Source organism: Gopherus flavomarginatus, chromosome 1 (genome assembly GCF_025201925.1).
Source record: "Gopherus flavomarginatus isolate rGopFla2 chromosome 1, rGopFla2.mat.asm, whole genome shotgun sequence".
Taxonomy (NCBI): domain Eukaryota; kingdom Metazoa; phylum Chordata; order Testudines; family Testudinidae; genus Gopherus; species Gopherus flavomarginatus.
In genome coordinates, this window is record NC_066617.1 from 148,583,429 (window position 1) to 148,605,730 (window position 22,302).

At 45.6% G+C, this 22,302-nt stretch overlaps 3 protein-coding genes across 4 annotated transcripts in view; 2 read left to right on the forward strand and 1 right to left on the reverse strand.

The window, feature by feature from the left end:
• LOC127046670 (zinc finger protein 436-like) overlaps positions 1–22,302 on the reverse strand; it is a 545,929-nt gene that overhangs the window by 234,476 nt on the left and 289,151 nt on the right. The window contains exon 1 of one of the 2 annotated variants that reach the window (XM_050944132.1): positions 16,979–16,995. The exons of the other annotated variant lie outside the window; for it this stretch is intronic. The gene's annotated coding sequence lies outside the window, so the exon portion shown is untranslated. Of the gene's footprint in view, positions 1–16,978; positions 16,996–22,302 lie in introns of those variants that run through there. 2 annotated transcript variants of the gene reach the window in all.
• Positions 1–22,302, forward strand: part of LOC127043044 (zinc finger protein 34-like) — a 320,191-nt gene that overhangs the window by 210,846 nt on the left and 87,043 nt on the right. The window lies entirely within an intron of this gene.
• LOC127038672 (zinc finger protein 420-like) overlaps positions 1–22,302 on the forward strand; it is a 130,631-nt gene that overhangs the window by 78,356 nt on the left and 29,973 nt on the right. The window lies entirely within an intron of this gene.

Sequence of the window (22,302 nt, forward strand, 5' to 3'; positions counted from 1 at the left end):
AGCCCACAGACAGTCCTCCTCAGATTTCAAAAAGTCTCTTACCTCTCTTGAGGCGCCATGAGGTTCGAAGGAGAATGATCTGTAGCAGCTGCCTGTGTCTCAGTAGGTGTTGCCATCCCGGATGAGCCCCCAGATTGTCAGAGAAAAACTAGTTCTCACTTTTTGATTGGGTGCAGCAAAGTTAGATACTTTTATTTCTCAAGTAATTGCATAGAGGGAGAGAGTGCGCTAGGACACAGGGTTTCTCCCTCCTAGGCAGGTCTTTCTACAGGTAAACAATTACAGCAAGCATTTATACCCTTTGTTACATACAATAATAAGCAACAGCTGCATTTTGTTTATACATAAGTCATCTTTATCTTATTTTTCTCACTTCTATTTAGACGCTAGTCTACATTCCTCATTATCGACTCAAGGTCACAACAACTTCTCACACAGTTCTTTCCCACTTGCCTCACACAATCTTCGCTTCTAAAAATCTCAAGTTATTAGGGTTAGAGCTAGCCTGACTCTTGCTCTACTTCCACACAATATTGGCTGTAAATATAGAACAGTGGTTGCAATGGTGAGTTATACAGTTACAGATTATGTCAATAACATCACAGGAGGTGACACGGCATCAGTGAGACTGATATTGGAATACTGCCTCCAGTTTTGGTGTCCTCATTTGAAAAAGATGTGAAATTGGAGCTTGGGCAGCAAAGAGCCACCAAATGTTCTGAGGGCTGGAGAAAAATGCCTTCTAGTGAGCTATTGAAAGAGCTAAACCTGCTTAGCTTATCAAAAGAAGATTGAAAGGTGACTTCATTGAAGTGTTGAAGTGCCTTAATGGAGAGAAAATATTGGGTATTAAAGGGCTCTTTAATCTAGCAGAGAAAGGCATAACAAAGGCCAATTGCTGGAAGGTGAAAAGAGACAAATTCATATTACAAATAAGGCATAAATAGTCAACACCGAGGATGATTCACCACAGGAAAAAGCTACCAAGAGAAGTGGTGGATTCTTCATCTCTTGGTGTCATTTAATGAAGACTAGATGCCTTTCTGGAATGTTTGCCCCAAAAGTAGCTATTGTGTCATACAGGAGGCCTGTCATATTCAGGGGGTCATATTAGATGCTCTAATGGTCTCCTCTGGCCATAAAGTCGACTAATTTCTGAAAAACTGAGTGTAGCATTGGGAGCAGCATTTGATGTTTTCCTGTCTAGCTGGATTGCTTCCTAGAGCGAAAGCTCCTTGAGTGGGGTAATCCACAGGGAGTAGCTCAAACCTCCAAAGTGCCTGGCCAGGGGCAGGACATTAGCACAGCAAGGGAGGGATGTGGCAGTGACATCACAAAGGTCTTTTACAGGATCTCAGACTATTAGTCAAAGGTGGTGGGGAGGTGGTGACCTCACAGAGAGATGCTGACATCAGCCAGGCAGGACAGGGACGAAGGGCCAGGGAAACCTCAGAGACCCCTGTGGCTTTGCTTCAGCAAGTCTCCTTCTTCAGGTCTCTGAGAACTGAGAGTATTCGGGTTTACGTACATGAATGCCAGGGGGAATCTCTTTTGAGTTTTCTCCTTCCCTTTCAGTGATTTTACTAGAAAACAGCCGTCCCTGTTTAGAAGGTAAGAGCCTCCTCGAGGTTTGAAACCTGTTCAGTCTGATCCATCTGGTGACAGTTGAATTCTAGGCATGGAAAACATGAGCTTAAGGAGGCAGAATTTTATTCCACACCAGGGATTTTGTCTCTTAGAATCACTGGGGACATTAGGGTTTGTCCTTTTTGTTTCACCTTTTCCTCTATCCATCCGTCCCTCCCTCCTTCCTCTTCTTCTCTTGCTTCTTTTGTCCTTTCTCCTGTTCCCCTCCCAACACCATGAGGTAGGGGCATGTGTGTGTGTGTGTGTGGGGGGGGAGTGTTGACCCAAAAATGTTGGGCTGAAATAGTACTTGGGCAGTGATCCCCACCAGTCACCTGGGCCATCCTTTGGACTATCTGGTGAGAACCCTCAGCCTCAGTCTCTACCCTGACTGGCTGAGCAGGGGGTTATTGACAGGAAAGAGACTCAGGTCCTTGTTGTTCTCTTTTAAGACCAAGTAAATAAGTCATAACCAGCTTTAAGTTTGATGAATTTTGCTGCTTCTCTGCATTAATTGTCTCTAAGCAGTTCATGATTCTCTCTAACATTGCAGTTCTCCCCAGATACTTGCTGAATAATTACTATGCACTGTTGTTGGTCTGGAGTTCATTTGAGGGCAGTTTACTCAAGTCATTCAGTGTGTGAAATTCAAGATCCGATAGTTTCAAAGTCAGGGCCTTTGGGTCCTATTCCCAACTCTGCCACTGACTGGCTGTGTGACCTAAGACAAGTCAATTCTCCTTTTTCAGCCTTAACTTCTCCCTCTTTCAAGTAGGGATAATAATTTTCCGCTCCTACCTACCTCACGGTGGGTGGAGGATGGGGCTTCACTGGAGAGTGTCACTAGGAGTAGTGCATAAAATGAGGTGTCCTATCACGTTTACTCAGAGCAGATTATGACATAATAGAATAGCTGAAATATTCTATTGTATTTGTATTTTTTTATTTTGAAATTGTTAAAAGCAGCAACTACTTAGCTCAGACTGAAGCATCTTATCTAATGTTTGAGATCTAAGTGTCTCCTCTGTGTGCAACGAGACAATTTAACACCCTGTGACAAACAGGAGATACTTTTGTTTTGCAACAAAATATTTTTGCAAAGAACTTTCATCCCACTTGTTATGATTTCGAGAAACAAACTGGTTTAGTCTGAATGGGATTTTCTGACAGAAATGGTTTCAATGAAATTTCCCACCATCTCGATTCCTGAGCTATATCCCTGCCTCTGGAGGTTTTTTGTCTGTTAGAACAGGAGTCAGGACTGGTGGCTTCTCTTTCTGGCTCTGCTATTGCCTTGCTGTGTAGGCCCTTGGGTAGGTCACTTCCCTTCTCTGGACCTCAGGTTCCTCCCCATCTGTCCAATGGGAACAGGGACAATTCTCAAACTCTGGGCGGTCATGAGCCTGAGTTAGATAAGGGGTGTTAAAGCCCTCTCTGAAGGAGAAAGGGGAATTTCTCAGTGTTTAGCACCAAGGAATTATAAAGTTTGCTGAAATGTCTAGTCTGTGGAAACATGTAATAGTGTGGGCCAAACTTTTTAACCACTGCCTTTTTTAAAGCCCATTCAGGGGTGCCAGTCCCTGCCTTTTAGGTTCCGGCAGTTCTTTGCCAACAGGAGAAAAGAGGTTCCTGCCTCCATTTTTGTGGCTTTAACAAACCAGGAGCTGTGCCCCAGTTCTCATCTGAGATCTCTGAAAAAGAACATCTTCCCATCCATGAACAAGACAGGACCTACCTTTAAAAGAGGAACAAAGAGAACCCTGGGACTTACAGACTAGCTAGCCTCACTTCCATAGCTGGGGAGATAATGGAATACATTCTTAAACAATCAGTTTGTCAGCAGCATCTACAGGATCATTTGGTTCTTAGGACTAGTGAGCATGGATTTGTCAAGAACAAATCATTCCAAACCAATCCTCTTTCCTTCTTTGGCAGGGTTCCAGGTCTAGTGGAGGTGGGTAAACTGTAGGTGAGAACTATCTCGGTGTTACTAAGGCTTTTGACACAGTCCCGACAGACAAAGGACATTCTCACAAGTGAACGAGGGAAATGTGGTCTAGATGCAATCAGCATAATGTGAGTGCAGAGCTGGTTGAAAGCCCAGACTCCAAGGGCCCTTCTCCATGTTTGGCTGTCCAACAGAGAGGGTGTACCTAGTGGGTCTGGCAGGGATCAGTCCAGGGTCCGGTACTATTCAATATTTCCATTTGGAAAATAGAGCGGAGAGCATTCTTCTAAAATTTGCCAATGACACTAAGCATTTTGGAGCATAGGATTGGAATTTAAAATGCCCTTAAATTGGAGACTTGGTCTTCTTGAGCCAACATCCATGGCTGGGCCCCTCTCTATAGATTGGGTGTAAGTGAAACCCCAGAGCCAAACACTCTTCCTCTTCAGCAGTGCACTCTGACCTTGAATAGTCAGATGCTGCTCAGCACTGTCAGAGTAGCTTTTGCTGGTGGATTCTCCCAGCACTTTCCACTAGTGGGAAAGCATTAAATCCCCACTTGACTGCTGGGGACAGAGCCCTAGAGGAGGGAGAAACTTGCCCAAGTCCCACAGGAAAAGGAAAACAACCAGCAAGGGAACCAATAGGAAACCCAGCAATGGAACTCAGGAGTCCTGACTCCCAATCCCCTGGTCCGGTCACTCCAGAGGAGCACACTCCCTCTCAAAGGCAGGGGGAGCGGCCATGAGGGCCTGCTTGTAATTGCCAGCTGTGGGAGGGAGTGTGCAGCAGTGGTTAGCGAAGGGGCCTGGAAAGAAAGACTTCTGGGTCCCATCCATATTTCTGACACTTGGTGTGACCCTGAGCCAGTAGCTTCCCCTCTCCAGGCCTGTTTCTCATCAGTAGGGTTGGGGTTGCAGTCCCAACAGCCCAGGGGGGTTGGGATGCTCCAGGAAGGTGTATAAAGTGCTGGGATGTCAGGATCGTGGAGGCCATGTAACCCTCGCACTAGGGCAGTGTTCAGGGCCGGTTTTAGGAAGTGCAGGGCCCAATTGGAACAATTTCGGCAGGGCCCCACCAGAGATGACTATAAAAAAAACAAAAAAACCACACACACACACACACAAAAGCCTTTCATTTCTTAGCAACTGGTTCCCTGTAAAAAATTCTGATTTAAGGGATGTGCCACAGTATGTATTTTTTGTACCAATAGAGCCTGACATGTCTGGGGAAATGCTGATGTATGTTAACTCTACCTACATTTGTTTTTTAAAAAGATGGGCCTGAACTAGAAATGAGCTCCATTTCACATATGTGGGTCCTTGCCACTCCCTGGGGATGTGCTAGGGTGACCAGATGTCCTGATTTTATAGGGACAGTCCCAATTTTTGGATCTTTTTCTTATCCAGGATCCTATTACCCCCCACCCCCTGTCCGAATATTTCACACTTGCTATCTGGTCACCTTAGGGTGTGCACATGTGAGGGTCCCAGCTGCTCCGTGCCCCCCTCATTGAAGCAGGACTGCAGGGTTACTGGCCTGGGAACTGCAGGGCACCAGTGGACATGGGGCTGGCTGTGGGCAGGGCGTGTGGGGCTGGATGGAGACGGGCTGGTGCCGGCAGGGCACAGGGTGCAGGGCTGGTGCAGCCAAGGGGCACAGCAGGGGCTGGCTGCGGGCAGGGGGCACCGCCCACCCTGTATGGTAAGTGCCCCCTTCTTCTCCCTCAGCCACCAGGGTAGCAGCAGCAGCCCAGGGCTCGGTGGTTATTTAAAGGGCCCAGAGCTCCCCTACTTCCACTACCCCAGCCCTGCAAATAGCCGAGGGAGCCCTGGGGAAGTGGTAGGGCTCCGGTGGCTATTTAAAGGGCCGGGGCGGTAGAAGCAACTGGAGCTCCAGACTTTTAAAATAGCCCCCAGAGCCCCGCAGCCCCACTGCAGGGCTCCAGCAGTGGGGCTCTGGTGGCAATTTAAAGGGCCTGGGGTCCAGCCCCTGTTAGGAGCCCCAAGCCTTTTAAAATGCCCCCCTGGGGAAGCCAGGCCACCCCAGTACAGCCCACCAGCTCTTGCCAGTACACCGTACTGGGGCTTGGGCACGGGGCCCTCATAGGGGCAGGGCCCGATTCAGGCAAATTGGTTGAATCGGCCTAAAGCTGGCCCTGACTGAGGTTGAGCTGTTGGAAGCAAGGAGTCTGCTGGTTTTGGGACTCAACAAGAGAGCCCAGGCTCTGAATTTTGGGTCTCCCCAAGATGGACGTTGCTGAATCTTCCTGCTTCCTGTGCTAACACAGAACTGTCCCAGGCTGTATTCCAGACTACTAATAAACCTTCTGTTTTACAATGCTGGCTGAGTCACTGCCTCCCCTAGCACAACCACTGCTGCGGGACCCCGGTTGCGGGTTTGGTGGGGGAAATTTTTGCTTTTTATTATGCCACATGCAGGTTGTGGGGGTGGTTGAGGAGACAGTATGTGGTTTTCAGCTTCCTGGCATGTTAGTAATCTCCCTGGAACCTGCATGAACCATAGCAAGAGCTCAGGTTCTTCTTCCAGGAGAGAGAAGAAGGGACGAGCTTTTGAATTTTTGCGGGTGGCTTTGGATCTGCAGAGGGGAGATGAGGCTGCTTGGGCTCTGGTCAGGCTGGGGCTCTTCTGAGCAGGTTGTGGGAGGAGGGCTCAGGGCTCTGGCTGGATAGGCGATCCTCTGACTTTGGGGGTAGGGTGTCTCGGGGCTCCCGTCATGGAGGGGTAGGGAGTCTCAGGCTGTGGGAGATGTCTCAGGGTTTGGGTCAGAAGGGGGAACTGGGTCTCAGGACTCCAACTATGGGGAGGAGCAGAGGATCTCAGATCTCCGGCCATAGAGGGAGTCTTGGGCAGTGAGGGGGCAGGTGGTCCTGGGGCTGCCACAATGGAGGGGCAGGGCCTTGGGCTGTGGGAGTGGGTAAGGAGTCACAGGGCTCTGTCCGGGGGGGGGGAGCAGAAAGGGTGGAGCTGGGGGCTAGCCTCCCCAAAGTTGGGCTCCACCCGTTGCCCATGATGGTGACTGTGAAAGTTGGGGCTGCATGATTCCCAGGGTGCGTATGTGTGTGTAAGGCTTTCCGAGGTCTCTGATTCAGGCGGACTCACTGCAGGAAGCTCCTGGTGTGGAACAGGGGTGCTGAAAAGTCCAAGATCAGTCCCAGGAGGCCCTGAAGCCAACAAGGCTTCCCCCAGTGAGAGTGTCCCCTGGGGGTTGTCACTGATGAGGCTCCTGCCTGGATTTGACTCAGAGCTGTTCCAGAGCACTAAGCCTGTGACAGCCCCCCAGCATGTGACCTACAGCCTATACTCTGGCAAAGCTCCCTGTAAATCAGAGACAAACTCCACACTTCCCCGTTAATTTCCCCTGCGTAGAACCCAGAGCAACTCCTGCCTCGCTGGGTCTCCTACCAGCCACAGCTGGCCAAGGAGCTGCCCAAGCTGTTCCCCTGAGTCCTTGTACAGGGGCAGTGTCAATTCCAACCTCACAAGTATAATGGTGACTCTCCCTGCCTGTCACATGGGGGACTAGGGCTTGATTCCCTGAGGAGAAAGCTGGGATTTTGACACCAAGTGTATGTCTGCAGTACAATTAAAACCCTACAGCTGGCCCAGGCCGGCTAACTCAGGTTTGCCCTGCTCAGGATCCAGGGGCTTGCTCAGGCAGGAGCCCGACCACTGGGATCCTCCCCCCCTCGCTAGGTTCAGTGGCCGATATACTGAAGGTGAGTTTGTAAGTGGGGAATGTGCACTGGGTGCTGCCACTGGACAGACACTTTCTAGCAGGAGACCCACCCAGTGAACGTGATCTACTCTAAAAATATGTGATGAAAGAAAGTCATCCTGGGGCTCTGAATTTATCATCTCACAAGGACTTGATTCAACTTGCTCAGATTAGGAAGATTTTTTTTTATTGTGAGCCTGGAAGTTTCCTACAGTGTGAAAGTCAGAGCTGGATTATTTTGAGCTCATGCACCCTTATCACTAATGAAGGAGTAAAGGAATGTGCAAACCAATGAAGCCTTAACATGTCATTTGTATCCTGTGGCAAATTGTCAGCACTATTTTGGTAGTTCTCATGCTTTCTCTTCTTGGGAAGGGGGCATGTTCAGGGCACCACTTCTTGCCCCTGCAATGGAATGTTATTTGCCCCACTAGTGTCCTAGAGGAGGGGAGTGGAAGGGAGGGACCTAGGACCACCCTCCACTCCAGGTCCCAGCCCAGGGGCCCTGAGGATAGTGGTGAACCACTTGAACTGACACTTCCTTCCCCTGGGCTACTTCCCTCTCCTGCCCTTCAGCTTGTGGGGGGCTTCCTGCCTTCCCTCTGTACAAGCCAGGTGCCCCTTTACCTAGGGTCTTGGACTTCTTAGCTCACCACAGCACTTCTCCAAGCTGTTCTCTGCTCCAGTACCAATCCTTTCTGCTCCAACTTCCACACTCCCTGAGTGAAGCAGGGGGTTTTTATCATGTGACTGGCTTAAGGTGCTCTAGTTAATCTATAGCAAACTTTCTTCCCCTTACAGGGAATAAGGCTCCCTTCTAACCCTCTTCTGCTGCATCACAATCCTCAAGCCTTGTCCCTGTGACAGAATCTCAAAGACAGACAGAAATGTTACCCAGTGTCAGGAGGAGAGAGAAAAACACTTTCCCCCATGTATTTCCCCAGGCTGTTGTGCAAGGCAGCAGAGGTGCTTTAGGGTATTTTCTGTCACTGATTCTTTTCATGTTGGTGTGGAAGGTAAGACTTAGACCTGCCAACTTTTTGAACATGTGAATGTGAAGTGACCAGGTGGTGAATTAACAATGATGCTGTTGCACAGGATCTGATAGGAACTAGAAAACAAAAAGTCCTTGAAGTGGAACTCTGGGGTGAATAGAATGATCTGATTTGTATTCAACCTTGGAAGGCAATAGATTCTTACACTGGGCAGAACAGCCTGGTTTGGTTTGTTTTGGTTTGGTTCACTGGTTGGTTGTTTTCCCTGATAAATTGCAGAGGGTTCACAGCAATGATTAAAGGCTTGAGCAGGGAAGAGAAGTTTAAAAACAAACTGAACCTTTCCTGCTCCTGCCAGCTGACTGCTGAAGACATTTTCCTTCTCTATTCCAGAGTGTCTCTTCTGCCAGATTTTAAGAAAGTCAGGCCACCCTGCAGACTATGGCAGTGGCAGAGCAGTTTGGTAATAGGCTGCAAGACTCACAATGTAAGAGTGCAGCTGCTGTAGCACCTTGACCAAACATGGACTAAATCCTGCAGCCCAGGATAACCTCCCACTGATGGTGATGGGAATTTAGCCTTTGTAACTATCTGCTGGTACCTGAGGTCTCAGATGTGAATTAAACTGGGGGCAGACACAGCTCTATCCAAATAAGTGAAGGATGTAAGTCAAAGAGCAAAGCTGGCCCTGGGGATCTGCTGCAGTCCCAAAACCACAGCTGGAAGGAAAAGAGGGAAAATGCATGGAGCAGCACTGAGAAAAGAAAGTTTGTGAGTGAGATCAGTAGCAATAAATGTGAAATGAGAGAGTGCTTTCTCCTCTGCGCCGACATGTTTGAATTGTGTTACCTTACTATGAGATAAAGCTTTAAAATATCCTGCTCTAATTTTAGGATGGGTCTGTAACCATAATCAGTCTCTGCAGAAGTCGGACTTTCAAAATTCCTAAGGAATTTAAGGGGTGGGGTTCATGGCTGATCACCTGAGGTCAGTGCAATAGAGTTCAAATGGAAGATCAGACAGGCGAGAATGGAGATTGTGCTACAATCCCCAGAACCCAATCACAGCGCTGTAATCGACCAGGGTGTCTACACTGGCACCACGGGGCTGTAGCCCTGGTGCAGAAAGCTCTATGCCTCTTGCCGGGGTGGTTTTTTACAGTGCTGCAACTGCGCAGTTTCTGCGCACTAAGTCGCTTGGCACTATGTACACCTCAGACGTTACACCACAGAAAACTGCTTTACTGTGCAGAAACTTGCAAGTGTAGACAAGGCCATAAATGGCTTACATAAGAATGCAAAAGTGGTCATATTGGGTCAGATCAATGGTCCATCTAGCCCAGTGTGCTGCCTGAGAGTGACCAATGCCAGATGCATCAGAACAGTCTTACTGGCCTGCAAGATGAGGGTCTTTTACCCTTACTTTTAACTTCATTGTTGTTGATTCCTACCTATCCTATCTCACCACAACTCCCCCAAGGTCTCTGGGCAAATCAGATGTGAACCACTCCTTTGACACAGATGTGTCCCAATCCAGATGAATTGAGGAAGACTTTGGGCCAATGTCAGTCTGGAAAAGGCCCACTTACCCTGCAGGTTTCTCAAAGTATCTGTTGCTGTGAACCACGTGTAGTGTGGATTCGTGAACCCCAAAGACATCAAACATGAAAGGAACACAAGGCCAGTTCTGAGGAGGTTTTCAGAACCAGGCCTGAGGGTTAAACAGCTGTGCTCAAAAGGAAAAGGGGCGTTAGCACCTATAAAAACAACTAGTTGCAAAAACAAAACAAAAATTATATTTAAAAAAAAACAAATGTAAAAAACAACCCAGAAAAGCTCCCATCACACACATCCCCATTTTGGATTTTGACATCTCCTGCCTGGTGTGACATCTTTGCTTTGCAAACAAGAGACCTGGGGAACTCTGTGGCTGTTACCCTCTAACTGAGTAAAAAGTTACACATCTTGTCTTGAGTAATTTTCCTCCTACTAGAAGATTTATTTTAAAATGTATCAAAATAAATTCCATTTGAAATAGAAATAATTACAGTCTATATTGGGTCTCTATTCTCATACATGCTATTTCTCTCACGTATTCCCCCACTTTAATTCCTTCGGAGTGAGGTTTTAATTTCAGGATTCGCCACCATGTCCTATATAGTAGGAGGGGGCAAGGAGAGAACTAGAAGAAAACCTGAATTATATTGTAACACTGAAAGTTAACACATAATCAGCCTCTTATATTACACCAATTAACTTCATGTTTAATTTCATTGTTACTCATAACAATTTATTCAAATTATAAAATATAAACCAAAAGGGAAATTTTCTCTTAATTCCCATTTCCATCCAGTGAGCTCTGTGTGAAGTCACATTCTACAATAACCTAGGAGCCTTCCACTTCTGCGAGTTCATTTCTCCCTAGGTATTCTCCCATGAGTGTGGGTGGAAGGTGTCTCACACTACATGGGAAAGCTGCATCATGAGAAAAACCGCCTGTGCTCTATTTTCACACTTTCTAATCTTTCAGAGTAGCAGGAGGTGGAGAAATGATACAAATTCACAAGACTTAATAGCAAAATTATGAGACCAAACCACAGACTCCAGACTCAGCATTCGTGTATTCTGTAGTCTGAACTTGGAATCTGATACATTCCCTCATTGGCTACCATCATTTGTCCAGCATGGAAGTGCTTCTTGTCCAACAAGGCAGCCAGATGGGGACCCATAGGCATGGAATAGCTCTGAAGCAATCAGATGTTTCTCTCTGAGCTTCATGAAACTTTGGATCCAAATGGTAAAAGACAGTTGTTCCCAATTTAATAATGGCGTCCTTTAGGAGTGTGCCAGTTAACTAGGGAGCAGCGTTCTAAAAATAGTTTACCTTGGCCACAGGTCACCATAGCTTCCATCTCGGGGGTGAAAATCAACCACCACTACCTGAAATTTCTACCTGAGGTCTTATCAAATCTTTGACCTTACTTGAAGTAATTTTACACTTCTCTGATGTAGAATTCATCACCAACCACACAACAGATCAGTAGCAATAGTGAGGTAGAACTCCTCCAACTACACCCTTTTATTTCTTTAATCTAGTGGCACAGATTTAAATTAGGGACTAAATTCAGATGCGACTTAGAATCCCTGTAAGACATCAAATATCAGGTATCTATTAAAAATAAATATCTTTCTGCAGCTGTATCACACATTCAACATGGATTTCATTTTCTACACATTTGCAAATCTCCCATGGGGAGCTGAAGAGAAATGTCACTTCCATTTTCCCCATCTGTACCTACATAGGGATTCCATTTCCCAAATAATAGGCAACATGCATCTGATTACAAAGGAGATCTCTTCAGGAGCATCCTGCTGCAGGGCCTGGGCCAAAACTGCTTTGGGAGCCCCATGCATGGGTATTTTGCTGAGTTACAAGTCATTTACTAGGGAATCCTCTTCCCAGCCCTTTAGAAAAAATATTGACCTAACCAACTGAACAACAGGGGGATTGGGATGGTGATGGGGAATAAGGGAATCCCTCTGACTTACCTCATCTTTTTCTGTTGTTACAGAGGATGAAATGACAGTTTTTCCTATCCCTGCCCTGTTCCTGCTCTTTCTTATTGTTCAATACATTTTCAGTGAGATAAATGGTCATAAAAATATCTGCTCTCTAACACAACTTGAAGCAACATCAGAGCAACTGGGAATGAAACAATTTGTTTCCAAACGGGGAACTCGATGACTAATAATTGCTTTGAAATGGGGGAACGGTATAACCATGATTCTCAGGGTTTGTTTAGACTAGGAAAAGTGATGGAGTTTAGGTCAGGTCAAGGGGAAAGCTAATGCCAACCACTGCACCTGGGCTGCATCTGCTCTACAACTATAACTGTTTTTTTACACCAAGATCACTAACTTGAGCAGCCAACGCCATGTACAATCCTAGTGGATGTAAGGCACAGGTACTTTTTGCCTCAGTGTACCTTGTTGGGATCAAACCTCCGGGAGCTGATGAACATTCCTGGCTCAAAAGGAAAGCAGTTGATAGAAAAGATCACACTGACCCCAAAGAAGGGTGAACTGCAAAAGACAGAAGCAGGTAACTTATCTGGGGGAGCTGAGAGATCACTGTGAAGATGGTGGAAAAATCACAATGTGGGAATTAGGAAATGTGATTTTTTAAAAAATTTTTTCCCAGCCCTAGTCAAGGGATTTATTACAGTTCTCATGTGGATTTTCTGATGTCTAATAAGGTTTGAGTGCTGACTGAAGCTTTTCCCACTCAAAGCACGTGTAGGGTGTCTTACCTGTGTGGATTCTCTGATTTGTGATAAGGGCAGAGCTCCCACTGAACCTTTTTCCACTCTCAGAGCATTCATAAGATTTTTTACCCATGTGGATTGTCTGATGTGTGATAAGGGCAGAGCTCTGATTGAAGCTTTTCCTGCACTATGGCACATGTAGTGTGTCTCTTCCAAGTTGATTCTGTCGCTTGTTATAAGGTCTGAGTGGCTACTGAAGTTTTCCTCTGGCCTCTGCTGAGTCTCACAGGCTTTTGTTTTTTCTGGGAGTGCACAACTCCCAGAAACATTCCCTTTGGATCTTCCTGATAATGTTCCATGTGGTTCTCCTTGCTCAGCATCTTCCTGATGGGGTTTCTTCTCCTCATTCTGACTCAACATCTCATCACCTGATGGGAGACAGATAGAATCCAGATATAGGTCACTTCCTGTGCCAGAAAGAAAGAAAGTCTCAGAGAGAGGAATGGAAAAAGGGATGAACAATCCAAAATTGTGCAGGAGAGATCAAACCTATCAGGAGCTGATTTTCCCCAAAGCCTTCCCCAGAGGAGAGAGGAAGGGATCAGTTTTGGTCTGCATGTCATGAAAACGCTCGGGGGAAAGCGAGATCGGGGAGGGATCTGCTGCCAGTTGTCAGTCAGAATAGGAGGGAAGCCATGAGTGACATCTGCCATAATGATCCCACATCTGCAGGAAACAGTCCTGAATTTGGAGAGCTCACAGGGTCTTTGTAGGGCATCCCAAATGTTTCCTGCATTCCCAAACAGTTTTTGAGTTGGTTTAATCAATTCCTCACCTGTGAAGCTAGCTCTTGGAAGCACTTCTTTCTCAGAGCCCTGGAGGTCTGGGATCCACGGTTCTTCCCCTCGTTGCAGCTGCAAGATCACATCAGGTTTGGAAACTGGAAACCCTACTCCAGGCAAAGAAAACGAGGGAGGTCAGTGGAATTTGTGGGACACTTGTCACAAAGAATATTCCACGGTTTTAACCCCCAGCTCATTTTTAAGCAGTAACATCCCAAGGCCAGCTTCCTTGGCTCAAAGTGCCAAGAGAGTTATTATTATGAATCATATTCATTACCGTAATGGCTAAGGGCCAACTAACAGTGGGTCCCCATTGTGCTAGGCAAAGTACAAATGAGAATAGTAGCTGGGCCACGCCCTGAAGAATTTACAATCTAAATAGAAAAGACAGACACTGAATGGGGGGAAGGGGTAGAACCCACTGTTAGAATAGAGATATTCAGGCCTGCCTGTAAAGCCTATTATTTAACAACTTAAGTGTATTTTTATCACTTTTAGCTAGTTACAGAGTTATAAAAACAAAGAATCAAAATCACAGTCTGCCTGTGTATGGGTCTTCTCTCACTAGGATAGTCTGAGGCCTTGTTCTTAGGCTAAGGCCTTTGGCTAAGCAGCAGGGGCAGCCATAAGTTGGGAAGCAAAGGGTCACATCCTAACATCCCAGTCAAATGAAATAAGGTGGTATTGGGGTGTTAGGAATATGATTATGTTTGGATAGTGCCCATCACCACCAGATAAAGAAACAGATCTTAAGATGGTTAAAGAAAACTTAGTTTGATGGCATCCTGTCTGGCAAGGAATCACTTATCAATGGTTGTGAAACCCTCATTTCTGTATTGTTTTATCTTTATGGCCACCACTTTTACATTGTTAATCAGTCTGGTTCTCTAACTGTTTCTGTCTGCTGTATAATTAATTTTGCTAAGTGTAAGTTAATTAGAGTAGTTTGATATAATTGGATAGAGAATTATGTTACAATATGTTAGAATTTGTTAGTTAAATTTCAGCACAATGATTGGTTAAGGTATAGCTGAGAATATTACTCTATAAGCAGGAGAGGGAAGAAATATTGGAATAATAGATTCTATGAATCATAGAATATCAGGGTTGGAAGAGACCTCAGGAGGTCATCTAGTCCAACCCTCTGCTCAAAGCGGGATTAATTCCCAACTAAATCATCCCAGCCAGGGCTTTGTCAAGCCTGACCTTAAAAACCTCTAGGGATGGAGATTCCACCACCTCCCTAGGTAATCTATTCCAGGGTTTCACTACTCTCCTAGTGAAACAGTGGTTCCTAATATCCAACATAAACCTAAACCTCCCCCACTGCAGCTTGAGATCATTACTCATTGTTCTGTCATCTGCTGCCACTGAGAACAGTCTAGATCCATCCTCTTTGGAACCCCGCTTCAGGTAGTTGAAAGCAGCTATCAAATCCCCCCTCATTCTTCTCTTCTGCAGACTAAATAATCCCAATTCCCTCAATCTCTCCTCATAATTCATGTGTTCCAGTCTCCTAGTCATTTTTGTTGTCCTCCACTGGATGCTTTCTAATTTTTCCATGTCCTTCTTGTAGTGTTGGGCCCAAAACTGGACACAGTACTCCAGATGAGGCCCTACCAAAGTTGAATGTTTGCTAAGTGGCGGAAGGGGAACAGGAAATGGGGACACTGGCAAGGCTCTGCAGCATCAGAGCTGGGAAAGGAGACACGGGGTAAACTCTCCATGGCATCAGATCTGGGAAGGGAACACTGGGAAACAGACTGTATCAGCGCATAGAGACTGGCATGAAGGGCTTTGGAATACATCGTCTTATAGGTGTAAAAATTGTACAGACTATACAACTGCCCTGTGACATCATCAACAAAGTGGCCATTTGTGCCTGGGTAGCCACCCTGCTATGGAAGGGAGGAATGCATCAAGGAGTCAGGATCAGTGGTCAGAGTCGTTGTGCATAGAGATGGGAAGGTTACATGAGGAGGGGGGTTAAGAGTTAAAATAATAATTTTTGGGGAAAAATGTATAATGAAGTGAAACTGAACAGAAATAAAACTGGAGCGTAAGCTCTAAAGCAACAAGCCTTGGGTAGGGATTTGGGGTTAAAGGTCTGGGATCCCCCACAGCTCTAGATCCCCAAATCTCTCCTCCTTCCCACTGACCCACGCAGCTTACTTCCTGGGTGCCCTTCCTCCACACTCCCCTCCCCTTCTTCCTATTACTCTCAGCCGGCACCACCTCCCGGCAGCTTGGGAGCTTCTTGTGTTCCCTCCTCGTCTCTCATTACCTCATCCCTCCCTGCTGCTTCTTAGCTCTAACACTGCACACACCCTCCCCAAGTCCTGGCACCCGAAAATTATCTACTCCCCCTCGTCTCCTCCCCTCTCACAGCTCTGTTCTCCCTTCACTCATGGGGTCCTGAATGGCAACATTATACGCTCTCCTATCGAAAGAGGAGCTCATCTGACTCTCACACAAGCCATGCATCAGTCACACACCTATTTACTCAATTTAGAATTCTACAGGTGGCATATTTTCCTCTTAAAATGAGGAAATGGCATGAAAGCTCTAGTTCAGGGGTCTCGAACGCGGCGCCCGCGGGGGCATCTTACTGCTCCCGCATCCTGGCCCCTGGGAGGGCACCCACTGAAATGCTGCTGAATTTCAAGTGGCATTTCAGTGGTGATGCTTCTCGATGATGACCTTGTCACCAACAAGTGATGTCATTGAGAGGTGTCGCCCCCGAAATTCAATGATGCCGCTTGCCGTTGACAAGCGACGTCATCAAGAGGTGTCGCTCCCGAATGTCGGTGGCGACGCCTCTTGATGACGACACTTGTCGACAGCAAGTGGCGTCATCAAGAGGCGTCGCCACCGAAATGCCGCTGAAATTCAGCAGCATTTTGGCAGGAGCTCCACTGCTGCAGTGGTCCTTCCTCTGGCGCCCGCCAGAGGACAAGGTTGGGGACCACTGCTCTAGTTATTAATGCAGTTATTAATGTATCCAATAAGGATACATTCAATGTAATTTTTAAATGACTGACAGCACCAAAAAGGCACATGTCCAAAAATTATTTTAGTGGGTGGGAGATAAGGAAAAAAAAAAGGGGAGCAAGGAAGCTTGTCAAAACTTGTATGATAAATAAAGGTATAAAGTTATTACTACTCAGGTTCTTTAGACACCCCACAGCTTCTAATAACCCAGGGGACAGGACTCCTTACCCAGAATAACTACCGTCTCATAGTTCTCCTGCATGACATCTCTGTAGAGGGCTCTCTAAGTGGGGTCCAGCAGAGCCCACTCTTCCCTGGTGAAATACACAGCCACCTCCTCGAAGGTCATTGGCCCCTGAAAGAGTCCAACACTCAGTACCTGCTGCCCCACTCACAACCCCACAATTCACAGAACAGCAGCACCAGGTAAATGGAAGCTCCGTGAGACACATGTTAACAGAGTCCCACCTGACCTTGCTTAGTGCAGCCAGGAGGCATCAGAGGGTAGAAAGAGAGAAACTTTGTGTCTCCCAGCTGACAGATGGAGGCAGGGTCGTCACATTTATCACATACCTACTAGCCAGAGCTTGATATAGGAGATGAGGCTGTCTCTGGACCCTGCTGGTGGCTCCCTGGTAGGAATCCCAACACTCTCCAAATATATGGAAGAAAGGGGATGTCAATAGTAAAGAATACAAGTGAGAAAGTCAGAATGACCAATCAATGACAATAAGAAGGAAGTTTTTAAAAGTACATTAAGTACAAAATTAATCCTAACAATGGTAGTGGTAAATTACTAGACGGAAATGGCAGAATTACAAAAAATAATGCAGAAGAGGTAAAAAAGTTTTCAATAAATATTTCTGTCCTGGATTTGGAGAAAAACAGATGATGTAACCCATATCATAAGATGTTGATGATGACTCTCTTTCCATTCTGACAAGAACTCACAAGGACGTTAAACAGCAGCTGTTAAAGTTAGACATGTTTAAATCAGCAAGTCCAGATAAATTGTATCCAAGAGCTTTAAAAGGCCTGGTGGAGGAGCATGGTGGACTGTTAATGTTGATTTTAATTAGAACTTGGAACACTGGGGAAATTCCAGAAGACTGGAATAAAGCTAATGCAGTCTCAATATTTTAAAAGTGTAAAAGAGATGACCCAGCTAATTATCAGTCTGACATCGATACTGGACAAGATAATGGAACAGCTGATGCTGGATTATTAATAAAGAATTAACGGAGGGTAATATAATTAGTACTCATGTACAAAGGTTTAGAGAAAATAAATCCTATCAAACTAACTGGATAGCTTTATTGGATGAGATCAAAAGTTTGGTTGCAGCTAATAGTATTGATGTAATATACCTAGACTTCTGTAAGGCATGTGACTTGGTTCAGCACAATATTTTAACTAAAAAACTAGAAAGATACAAAATAAACCATGGTCGAGTGGATTTATTTCTAGTGGGTTCCATTAAGAATTGGATCTTGGCCCTGTGCTATTTAACATTCTTATCAATGACCTAAAAGAGAATATAAAATCATCACTGATAAAGTTTGCAGCTGCCACAAAGTTTGTCGGGGGTGGTAACTAATGAAGTGTCAGTAGATTCAAGCTCCAGCACTGGATGTCTGGGAAGTTTTCCCAGCCCTGGTTGGATGGTTATTTCCTGTTCCACAAAGAAGGGAAGTTCCATTCCCAACTCCTGTGCCTTGAAATTAGGCCCTATCTGACACTACACCCCATATTCAGCATAGTGGTATGATTATAATAGGATTAGGTCATAATTATGATGCATTATTTGGAAGATGCATCATGCACTGTGTCATTGGAAAAGTTATGATTTGCTGAATACGATTATCCTGTTTGTGGGCGTAGATCATGTTTATATAGGAAGTTATGGATATTGACTCTGTATCTGTATTTCAAATGTGCTTACTCTGGGTAACACCCACAACTACCCTTTCAGGTACAACAATGAAGAAGCTAGAGACTGCTAATGGCTCATCAACAAAGATAGTGGACCATGGAAGAGCTTAGCCTTCTTGTGAATGTTTCAGCCAGCCTAGGAGTCATGGCTACTATGACTCAACAAGGCATGCTAGGGCATGTGACCAAACCAGATGACACTGAACTCCATTTTGGTTCCTATATTTTTCCACACATTGAACTGGGAACTGAGTTTGGAACAACGCATTCCTGCCACGTGGAAAAACTACATAAGATGGGGTGTGACATCATCTCTTGGCCTCATTCCCCACACAAGAGAACTCCTGGAAACACCTGAGGAACAAAGACTGAAGTGGGAGAAGTGCTGGTCCCAGGGTAAAGGGATTTCTAGCTTGTGTGTGGAAACTTGGTGGACTGCTTGTACCATCAGTCAGGGTGAGAAATTGCTAATTCAAATTCTATCCATCTAGTAGGTTAGGCTTAGTTTGAGTTTTTGGTTATTTGCTAAGTAATCTGCTTTGCTCTGTTTGCTGTCACTTAGAATTGTTGGGATATGTTAGGGTTAAGTAAAAGAGCTGGGAACTGCTAATGTGCAGACATGGGATTAAGGGACAAAGGCATAAGCAGCCAGTAATTCTTCGCTTAATAAATAGGTTGCCATATTTTTCCTTTCCCTGTTGCTTGTAAGAATTGATAAGGACGCAGCTGCATGAGAAATGTAGTTGGTGGAAAAACATGTCCTTTGTGTGAAAGAAAGTAAAAGGAATGTTATCTCCCCCTCCCTTCCTTTCCCAGCTACATAAACAAGCCCTGGCTTATGGCCCCTTCCTCCGTTTCCTGAGAACTGCTGATTAAGGAAATTTGTAACACCACATTAATGCAAAGAACTGTATTTTCAAGGTAAAAATGTCTGTATGACATGCGTAATCCCGTGAATAATAGATAGGGGTGGGTAAACTAACAGTATGGGTGTTTCTATTACTTAATAAGGGTTTTGGGGGTTTTGTAATGGATGTAGGCGTGTACATACTAACTTAGATAAAAGGAGTGTGATGTAACTAATTCAGTGCTTACTCGACAATTGGGTCGAGGGGAACAAGTATTGCAATAAAGAAGCCTGTATTCATATCTGCCTCCAGGTCAACCTGGTCCTTTATTCTTCTAACAATAATCACTTAAAATCTATCTTTCTGCAGTTAATAAACTTGTTTTATGCTTTATCTTAACCAGTGCTGAGTATTTTGAGTGAAGTGTCTAGGGAAAATCTGAGCTTGGTTAGCACAAGCTTGCTGTGCATATCTTTACTATATCAAGGGGAAGGCAAATTATATTAATGAGCTTACATTATAGAGATCCCTGTGCACTATGATAATTCTGAATATATACTACAGCAAGTGTGCAAGGTTGGAGAGCTGGGAAATTGGCTGTTGTCTTCTGTCCTTGAGTGGGTTAGATAAAGCACTCAGATAGCTTAGTTGGGTGCATGGCGCCACCTGCTGTCATGTTGGGTGATAACAGGCCCTGGTGAGGCTGGCTGAATCTCCAGCAAAGCAGTGTGAGAAGGGCCAGCCCAGCTTGAGGTTAGCGGGCACAGTGGTTTCTAGAAGCCCCCCAGTCTGCGCCCTGGGGATGACAACCCATCACACTCTAGATTACACAAGTCTCAGCGGGTTTGTCGTATCCTGTTATTTCCTGCCTCCCACCACCTGTAGCAGCTACCACCTTCCCATGCCTTTACTGCTCCTCTCCCTCCAAGCAAAGCCCACCACCAACTCCATGATAATCTCTTACCTGAGCCAGCTCCATTGCAGCCGTTTCCTTCCCACTGGGAGGAGGGGATAATGTGGAGCGAACGTGGACATTATGCAGGGTGAGAAGGGCAATGTGAGAGAATTCAGTTGGGGTTTTCGTCCATTCCACAAGCTGATTCCCCCCAGAATGGACATTCTAGGTTCTGCCACACTGTGAAGCACAGAGTGACCTTATTCCAGTACAAGCCTAGCCTTCTCCCACCAAGGTGTAACCTTCTGACATGTGGTTAAACTCTCCCAGTAACAGAGTCTCTCTGTTATACTTATAAAGTTTGCAGATGATACCAAGCTGGGAGGGGTTGCAAGTGCTTTGGAGGATAGTATTAAAATTCAAAATGATCTGGACAAACTGGAGAAATTGTCTGAAGTAAATAGGATGAAATTCAGTAAGGACAAATGCAAAGTATACTGCTTAGGAAGAAACAATCAAGTGCACACATACAACATGGGAAATGACAGCCTAGGAAGGAGTGCTGCGGAAAGGGATCTGGGGGTCATAGTGGATCACAAGTGAAATATAAGTCAACAGTGTAATGCTGTTGCAAAAAAAGAAAACATCATTCTTGGATATATTAGCAGGAGTACTGTAAGCAAGACACGAGAAGTAATTCTTCTGCTCTACTTCGCACTAATTAGGCCAAAACTGGAGTACTGTGTCCAGCTGCGGGTGCCACATTTCAGGAGAAATGTGAACAAATTGGAGAAAGTCCAGAGAAGAGCAAAAAAAAATTATTAAAGATCTAGAAAACATGACCTATGAGGGAAGATTGAAATAACTGTGTTTGTTTAGTCTGGAGAAGAGAAGACTGAGAAGGGACATGATCAGAGTTTTCAAGTACATAAAAGGTTGTTACAAAGATGGGTGAGAAAAATTGTTCTTAACCTCTGAGGATAGGATAAGAAGCAATGGGCTTAAATTGCAGCAAGGGTGGTTTAGAATGGAGATTAGGAAAAAAAACAAAACTTCTTAACAGTCAGAGTGGTTAAGTACTGGAATAAATTGCCTAGGGAGGTTCTGGAATCTCCATCATTGGGGATTTTTAAGAGCAGGCTGGACAAAGACCTGTCAGGGATTGTCTACGATAATACTTAGTCCTCCCTTGAGGGCAGGGGACTGGACTAGATGACCTCTCGAGGTCCCTTCCAGTTCTATGATTCTATCAATCAAAGGCCAGGGAAGAGTAGAATCAAAGGAGTCACTTTGGGGGATTGTCCGTGTCATTGTCCCCAAGGCAGCTCTCTCAGGTTTACAAAGTGGTTTGATGCTCCAGCCTTTGTACAGTCTCTTCTGGCAGTGCCCCTTTCAAGGGCTGGGCCTAGTTTTAGCTTTTGACAGGCATGACCCTGGGGGCTCTGAAACTGGACCTTCTTGCCTCAGCACACCTTGTTTCTTTCTGTGTCTCCCCAGAGAGTCCAAATAAGTAGATATTCCTCATAGAGACTGTGAACATAAGAGCTGCCCACTGCCTCAGACCAATGGTCCATCTAGCTCATTGGCCAATGCTAGGTGCTTCAGAGGGAAAGAACAGAACAGGTAATCATCAAGTGATCCATCCCATCACCCATTCTCAGCTTCTGGCAAACAGAGGCTAGAGACACCATCACTGCCCAATCTGCCTGTGACACTGGCAGATGAGGTGTTAGCTCTTGCAAAAGCCCCCATGTCTTAATTGAATATGAACAAACACATAGCTGGAATCAGTCTGACTCACCTATTCTAGTATTGTTAAAACAGGTATTAGGATTATAAGAATGTGTTTAGACTTCATTGAATACTCGTGAGCTGCTGCCTGGGATAATATCTAACTAGTTGTATTGTGAGCCTCTGTGGCTCTGTAAATCACCAGAGAGAGACTACCTATGTGAAGTGCTGATTGGCAACAGAATCCATTACATCCTGCCTGGCAGGAAAGGTCCATCAACACCAGATGGACTACTACAGGATGTTAAAGACAACAAAAGATTGTTGTTGTGCTCTTGACTTCCCATTAGCTGAGTTTGCAGTTCAGAGCACATGGCAGGAAGGGGATTAAAAAAAACTCATACAGAAATGTAGTGAGGCGGTGTGGCTCGTTGCTGCCTCAGAGGAGGAAGAGCCCATCCGGAGGCTGGAGTGGGCGGAGCTAGGGAGCA